Source organism: Mya arenaria, chromosome 10, assembly GCF_026914265.1.
Source record: "Mya arenaria isolate MELC-2E11 chromosome 10, ASM2691426v1".
NCBI classification, from domain to species: Eukaryota; Metazoa; Mollusca; class Bivalvia; order Myida; family Myidae; genus Mya; species Mya arenaria.
In genome coordinates, this window is record NC_069131.1 from 25064852 (window position 1) to 25073404 (window position 8553).

At 34.9% G+C, this 8553-nt stretch overlaps 1 long non-coding RNA gene across 1 annotated transcript; it reads left to right on the plus strand.

Moving 5' to 3' along the window:
* The first annotated feature begins 6775 nt into the window (after positions 1-6775).
* LOC128205636 (uncharacterized) lies at positions 6776-8143 on the plus strand. Its single transcript, XR_008256299.1, has 3 exons — positions 6776-6829; positions 7023-7105; positions 8079-8143. It is a non-coding gene; the product is annotated as an uncharacterized LOC128205636 (long non-coding RNA).
* The last annotated feature ends 410 nt before the right edge of the window (positions 8144-8553 follow it).

Below are 8553 nucleotides of genomic sequence, written 5' to 3' on the forward strand. Positions count from 1 at the left end.
GAAGCACTCTCCATGTACACATGGATTGGAGAAACAATGATCTGTCAACGACAATACAACACTATTCAAGAGATATGTAAAAGTACAATTTTATACTTCAATGAGCGATATTAAACTATAAATATATATGTAATTACATAATATTGCTAATATTTTTTTAATCTATGCACAAATCTTATGTTTTTTTATTTGATCATTAAAGTCAAATCAATTAAACAAAAGTACATAGCAATTATAAATTTAGATTTTACATCAACCTATATTGCGCCTCTTTAAAGGGTCAGAGAAAGTCAAGAGCGAAGTTCAGAAGGTTACCTATCAATTCACAGCGTGATCCATATGTGCCATTTCTACAAACACATGTTGAGCCTCCTCCTCCGAGAGATAGACATTTTCCGTTTCCACCACACGGATTTTGTGCACACAAATCTGTAAACAAGGTTCATTTCCTCTATAAAACATTGACCATTGGTCAGATAAAAATATATAAAAAGTAGGACTGGTAATATGGTAGTACCTTTATCGTCCATAAACATCGGATATCTGTACATGTTCTATACCAAACAAATTACAAAATACTTTAGATTTAGTGCATATTCATTTACATAACAAAGTGCAAACTACTTCTGAGTTATTAAAAATGTCACAAAAACATAGTAATGCCATCTGACATCATTGAATGGTCCAGCTGGATTATTAAAATGTGTGAACACTGTAACCATAAAACTCCACGCGTTTCGTAAATGGAGAAATGATTATGTAGGCCTTAACCCTATATTTATCTCTTGTATACACATGGCCTAATTGTTTAACTAAGACTTTGCAAATGAAAGAGTTTTTACTGAAAGCTATGACAAACATAATGAAAACTTGGATTGAAATACCTTGCGAACTGCTGGCGACACATTGCTTGTTACAGAGATTTGTCTCACAACATCCATGGCAAACTTGTTCAGTTATTGTGCGTCTATGGCCCGTGTCCCTTCCTACTAATGTGCTGATGCCCAATGGGTCGGGAGAACAAGTCTATGTATTCAAGTGTAATACTATTGGTTCCGCAATATTGCTTGACATAAAACAACCCTTAAATATAAGAAATCCTGACAGTAGAACAAAAACAAAATAAAATGACCCTTTAAATATGTTTGCCATTATAAACACGCACACCATATTATAAAAACGGTTTTGATAAACTGTTCTCTTCATTCGACAGCCATTTTATTTTATTGGTTTCTTCATTTAACTACATTTGTGTAATATCACTTCTTAGCGTTACATTAGAACTGAAGTAACGTCAATATTTCTCTTGGCGACTCACACAGTCAGCCGCCGTAATGTCAAGACAGGTATAGTGCTAAGCGCGTATATCTTCAACATTTGCACCGACTTTTGTTTCTGTGGATAACCGGCTATAATAATCAATCAGCTGAAATGTTGCATTATCAATGAAAGGTCCCTTTTCCAATAAACGGGTTCAACTTAAAAAAAGGCTTCAGATGTCACTCACGTGTTTCTCTGCACATTGTCCTGAATAGATCAAGACACCGAACTCTCGCCTGAAGTCGTATTTACACAGCTGTACAAAACAAACAGCCGAATACTTAAATACATGATCATTGTATGAGCTTATACGCCATATTTTCAGTAGGCACTCGCAAAAGTATGTAATGACAAAGTTTACGTTTATATTTTACTTTTTATATTTAAATGAAACAATAATGTGTTTGTTTATTCTTAACAAATGCAACATTCAACCTAATAGCTTATTCTAAATATGATTGTCCTTAAATGAAAAATAATTTTGAATGGTAATGTAAAGCTAAATTTGTATTTGTATAACAGTGATATGTGGCAAACTATGTTCAAATTAATACTTTTTACTCTGAAGGCTGCATTCTACAATTCAGTCACTACAGTGACTGAATGCATTACTGTAAGACTGGTAAAACAAGTACTTGTCTACCGTGACATAGAATTACCCTCCCTTGCTCACAAAAGTCAATGACATTGCAGGCATCTGGATGGGTGTGGATTGGACAGTTGTAAAATATTGGACCCATACCGGCCGGGTTACCTGAAGTTGGACAAAGATACAAGCGTTATTATTAAAATCTGCCTTTCGAAGTATAATTCATTAAAAATAAGCAAGTCACTTTATCGTGTAATTGTCTATTATTTTAAATATTGATGCGTAGTTAAAAATGAATATAGAGGTTACTAGTTTGTTTCAGTTAAAGATATGCAATATATTTCACCGAGTGAGCACTAAAAGTATTCTACGAGTGGCTTTGCCACGGGTGAAATATTTACTCGAAGTGATATACATTACTTACCTATCCCAGTTCCCTTGATAACCACCCAAAACATGTCACTATGGTTTATGAGGCATTTATAACACCACAGTTATTACATTCAAGACTCCTAACCCTCCCACATCCAGGATGGGAGAATTTACCTGGACTGCATCCGCTGCTCTACCTACAGCCTGACCAACGGTATGTACATGTTCACTCTCCTCTGTACTAGAACAATAAACAGCTGAGTGAACTTTTTGTACAAGTTGTATTGCCTAATGGATTTTACCGGGCTCACCCATACAAACCATAAGCCCAGCTTCTTTATCTTGCATACTCTTACAAGCCCTGCTGATAATTTGGGAATTCATAATCTTTTCAGACAAGAGCCAAGGGTCATAACTCTGCAAGCTCAGTAATACCTCACAAATTGGGAGTACGAAATGGGCCCTCAAAACGTAATAATAAGCTGCTTTGCGTGAAAGAAAGCACGCACGCATCCTTCATCTGTCCAACCAGATTACTCAGCATAACGAGTGAGCGTAAGACTGACTGCACCGAAATTCCCCTCCCCATCATAAATTAGGGATACTGGAAGTGATCTTATTAAAGGTAAGTGCCTAATATTACCTTATCAAGCCACAGCAGCATTGACATGTGCTCAAAGGGCAAAATTTGGTGCAAAATGTGCCGGAAACATTAATTATTTAACCATTATTGAGGGTTTTAACTCATTTTGTATACTAACAGCGAAAGAACAAGCTACTATCAAATGTTAAAAATAAGAACGATGGAACAAAATGGCGACCATTTTGAAAACAAACTTGCACAGCTATCTGCTATCACAAAACTCGGAAAAGCTCAAATAATTGACGAATTGTAATCAAATTGGTATAGTTATTCAATAGAGCAATACTCGAAGACACAAATTATCTAGAGCTTTTTTGCATTGAATCTTTAAAATCAAGTAAAAAATCAAATGTGAATCCAGCCACAACAGCTGAGTCACACGTACAGCTTTCCGAGCGGACGAATATCGCAACTGGTCTTTTCGAAAACCGCTGTCACCATTGTGGTGTTTTCCAGCTTACTTTAAAATACACTATATTTTATGCACTACTACTGTGTAGTAACTGAGACATTTTTAAAGTATCTCTATCACACAACGGAGATCTTACCGGGTTCACCACAGCCCTGTGCATTGCACAGATCCGAGTCACAGCAAGACATGCAACCATGTATCTCTACAGTGCTGTTTATCGTGCAATGCTGTAATATACACAGATGATACACTGTTAAAAAGTCAGTTAAAAGTTTAAATGGCCATACTTATTAAAAATGAAATTTATCAATTATACAGAAGACTCCCTAATTCTAACTTATCCTTGTGTCACAGTAATATCATTCTGAAGCAGTGCCTTAAAATTAATTGTTGGAATTATAAAGAAAAACAATAGATTTAAACCCCCAGAACAATAAATGTAACTGTGTTAATTTTTAAGATCAATTTCGGGCAGTGTCAATATATCTTGATACATGTCACCTGGTTAGATACGCATCCAATATTGTACACGTTATGCCCGTTCACAGTTTTGACTTTTTGAACACCACATATCTGTAAATAAAAGAAAGTATTGCTAATTATACGCTTTGTGTTGTTTCATAGAAAGTTTGACCTGTTCTGTGCTACTTTAAAATCAAAGCTTTGACTGACTATCAATGACGTTGTTTTCGAAAAGACTTTACATTACAAATACCAATAGCAGTTGTACCAAATGTTGATCTAAGGTACTGATGTTGATGATGTCGATATAGACTGAAACAACTCTGTTTGATCTTAGTACGAGTGTCGATTGCCTTTCGATTGTATATTCGTTAATAAGAGATCGAAACAACATATCAGAAGCTATTTAACCTACATAAATATTTGTGGCATTAACGCATGCAAAAGAAAACTAAAAGTTTTTTAACAGAAAGACCAAAGTGCTACTGTTATATGTAGTACACGAGTGAATGTTTGTTTTCATACCTCGCCTTGATCACATGTTGAGACGAGATGGCAATGTCGGGGTTGAGATACACCGCTTCACTGCAGGCACACCAGCCCAAAAGCTGCAATTCATCTTTTCATTAACGTTAATACAAGATACATATTTGTTTGTAATTTCTTGTTTTTAATTGTTAAACAATTGTGACAACTTACTTTATTTTACCGTTATTTACAAAAAAATGCATTTAAAGTACGTTCCGCTTGCGATATTTTTTTTTTTTTTTAATTTGATGATAATCTCTGTATTTTTGTATTGCTGTGGTACTATCCTAAATCTTAATCAGATTTTAAAATCATGCTTGTGACTTGTTCGTTCAGATAAGCAATCGCTAATAATCAAGCGAAATTCCTAATCAAAATGGCTCAGGAATATTAAATGCAAAATATGAATTAAATTTTTACATTCATGCTAAATGTCCGACGAATATATTGAGCGATAAAAAATTAAAATGTGGCTTCCAGAAAAAAATCGTATTACACACCGTGTGTTCCCTATCCGTATCATGCAGTAGCGTAGAGCGCATGCGCTGATCTACTTCCGCAATACTATGAATTTCGTCGAATTTAAATGCTTTGGTAAAGAAAACTTCTTTTTTTAAATACCTTAACTGAGTTAAAGTAAAGAAATACTATGTAAGTCGGCTGATATGAGTAATTGTATCACTTCCCGTTATAATTGCGTAAAGATACGGCCCCATCTGAAATAAGCTGTACGCAAGACACATGAAGTTACACAACCCCACGGATCATACTCTATCTTTACTGATATTCATAAAACACCTTGCAATAAAAACAAATGAATGTTCAACGCTTAAACAATGCAGTTTCTTGGTATGAACATGAAAGTGTACAAAGCTTCCCTTTATCACCCTTGCTACCATGATTGAAATCCCCGTTTCTTGACGTCTTATGTATTATAAATGGATAACGTTCACACTTTCCTAATATATACTATTCCACTTTTATACATAAATGCCAGCACTCACACACATTTTGTTTTGTTTATGCATAAGAGCTGTATTACAAAACGTCAATATATATGCTTTTTACCTGTTTTAGCTGTCAACAAAAGCAGGAATGGATAAAGATACGAACATGCCATTTTTGAAACACAATTTTATTCGTTAGAACGACATATTTTCGCATGATTTGCCAGTTACATTCTTTCTATATCCTTTATTTCACCACATAACAAGAGCCAGATAAGAACGCGTCTCTTATAGATAAATAATACGTACTATTGTAGTCTAAAGTAGTGCTAACATCGGTCAGGGATGGTCTCCTACCACTTTATAAAGACAACGCAATAGCCTAAATATGGCGATAAAGTTTTTTTAGATACCACTATAACATATTATGCAACTAGTTTAACAGTTTTGGTTTAGAAGCATTCTGCATGACCATTTATATTGAACTCATAAAGTAAACAATTGTCCTGGAGTTTACTGATGTTGATTAATATCAAAAGACACATTTTGTTTGCTTACAACGTTGGTAAAATGATTCCACTTGAGCTTGAACCGGTATACGTGATCGCAACGGTGAAATACCTTATCGAATACACTTGACATGCGGGCAACATTGGCTCGGCTTACACTGAAGTACTTATCAGTACTTTACGATCTATCTCTTACTAGTCTTTGTGTGAAATCGGTGTAACTTTAACATACACACGTTTTACTAAATGTTAGAAGACATTGGTTTTCATTTTGAGAGACAATAACTAATTGATGAATATTATATCTAGCGGTAATACTTAAATCTATTTTATAATCAGCGTAAAGTGCGTATACTGTGTGGGCAACCAACCTTTATACTTCTTTTTTAGGAAGGAAAATCGGTTAGCCGCGAAACTTTTGTTATCAACGAAAACGACAATCTAGTACAACGGAATTTTGTTCCATCATAGTACCATCCGTTTTAAATGAAACATTGGAGTTAGCAGTCCACATACACTAAGATACACCTCATTTATTGGCTTGTTTTCGAAGAAAGATGACGATATATGTCATCCTTGGTGTCATCCTTGCCGTCTCCATGCGGAAACCTTCACTATGCTTGTAGTTCTATAAGTCAAAGTAAAGGCATATGAAAGGCAATACATATTAACATCGTATTATATACTACTAATATTAAATAAAATAAATGCTGTGCTATTTCTTTTAATCAATTTGTTAGCGTTTGAATCGGTGCACTTTTGTTCTCTGTGACAGATTTAACGTAGTTGAAAATAGAACATCACGGGGCGATAAGGAGCGTCCCGAAATCAAGACGCCAGGCAAGTGTGTTCTCATATTTCCCCTTATCAGTTTGGATTTTGTTTCAGACAAGGTAACACGTGTGATTTTGAATTAACTCATAATAGTTCATAAAAGTACGCAAATAAAAATTGGATATAAATCTGATTTGGTCAATTACGCATGGTATTTCCAGATGCCAGCGATGTTTATCATCCTCATTCCCTTGCTGACAATACTCCAAACAGGTATGACGGCAAACCAATTGGTTCATTAAAAATGATTTAAATAACAGACAGACTGAACTAATAGGATTATGTTTGACTTAAAGAAATACTGAAATTAAAGTCAAAGTCGTTATGCTTTTCGTCTTTATATGAACAATGTTCCGTTTTATTGTCAAGTTTTCGTGTTCTATTGACCACAGATACTATGTGACAGGGTTTGCACTTGAGTGCCTGCAGTGTAGTGGAATATCTCAACCCCGACATTGCAGAATCGTATCAACATGTGACGCAGATGAGGTATATTAGTCTTGTATATCCAACGTAACAGTGAATTATGCGCAGTGTGCAAGTAAAAGAAATGTTGACTTTAAGTAAAAATGAGAAACGCAATTCAGAATGTCCTGTAATTATATTTTGAACACACAAACGATTAACTAACCTTTTTTAATGTGACACTTTAAAAATGCATTTGCCTTTATTTGTGAAACCGCGTTTACCCCTCGCCTTGTATTATCTTTAAATTTGAACGAAACAACATTGCACGGTTTTGCATATATAGGACACCACATTGATAATTTTGTTGAGCAAGTCAACAATACCCGTCTAGAATAATATCATTCACTAACATTGAAGCAATTATATGTTGCTGTTCTTTGTATAATCTAAGGCATAAATGAGCTAAGATAAATGAAATAGGTTCTAAAGAGTCGGAGTGAACTTAAATCGGAACATATCGGCCATAATCCAACAGATATATCCCTGGAAACAACAAAAGTCCGTCATAGGCCGAGGCGCCCATATTCAACACGTGTATTATGTGTTTTAAACCGTCAGGAAACATATTTAATGTTTGAGGGAGGAGAAGTAGTGACATGATACAGGTCCTATACGGGTCGAATTCAGGTTTCTCAAAAGCGTAATTAAGAAACGAATCAAAATCTTTATTTTCAGTACATTGTAAGCGTTATCGAATAGGTCTACTTAGCGTTAAGGTATTTGAGTTGATCACCGGTGCTCATCACATTTTCATATGTAGTTAAGTCTTTTAACGAGGTCTATCCCGAAGCTAGCAGGTTATGCCTAGTTGTGTGTATTGAGAAAATAGGTGGTATTGGTATCCGCTTCTCAGAAAGAGTTTCTAGGATGGAGTCCGAACATGGGTACTTTATCATGACATCTTCAAACGGACACCAGTTCTGGTTTCTACCATGGAAACACACTCAAGTGTGAATTGTATTGTTTTTATTATTTATTAACGTGCCATCAATAGATTTGCGGTGTTCAGCAAGTAAAAACTCTTCACGGAAGAAACGTCTACAATGTTGGATGCGTGGCTAAACAGATTGCAATTTCTTATGTTATTGACATTTTTTAAATAAAACTACACACTTCTGACAAATATAAGTTGCAGTGTTTAAAATATTAATTGATTATTCAAATTATTATAAATTACTTAATCACTCAATATTCTCATCTTATAAGAGGTAATTTGTTAGGGGGGTGTACATCCATGTATGAAAACATTTGGTCAGTGCACAGATACTCTTTAAGTCTCTTCTATTTCATTGACAGTGCACTCACCAACTATTTTCATACAACGATGAACTGTACTACAAAACCATTCACATCTTGATACACATTCATATAATGCAGAAGCTAATTTCTGCACCAGAATATCTGATGATTGAGAATTTGGCGCATATTAATAGATCTTTCATGTACCTTACTTAAATCAGCATTGTTTG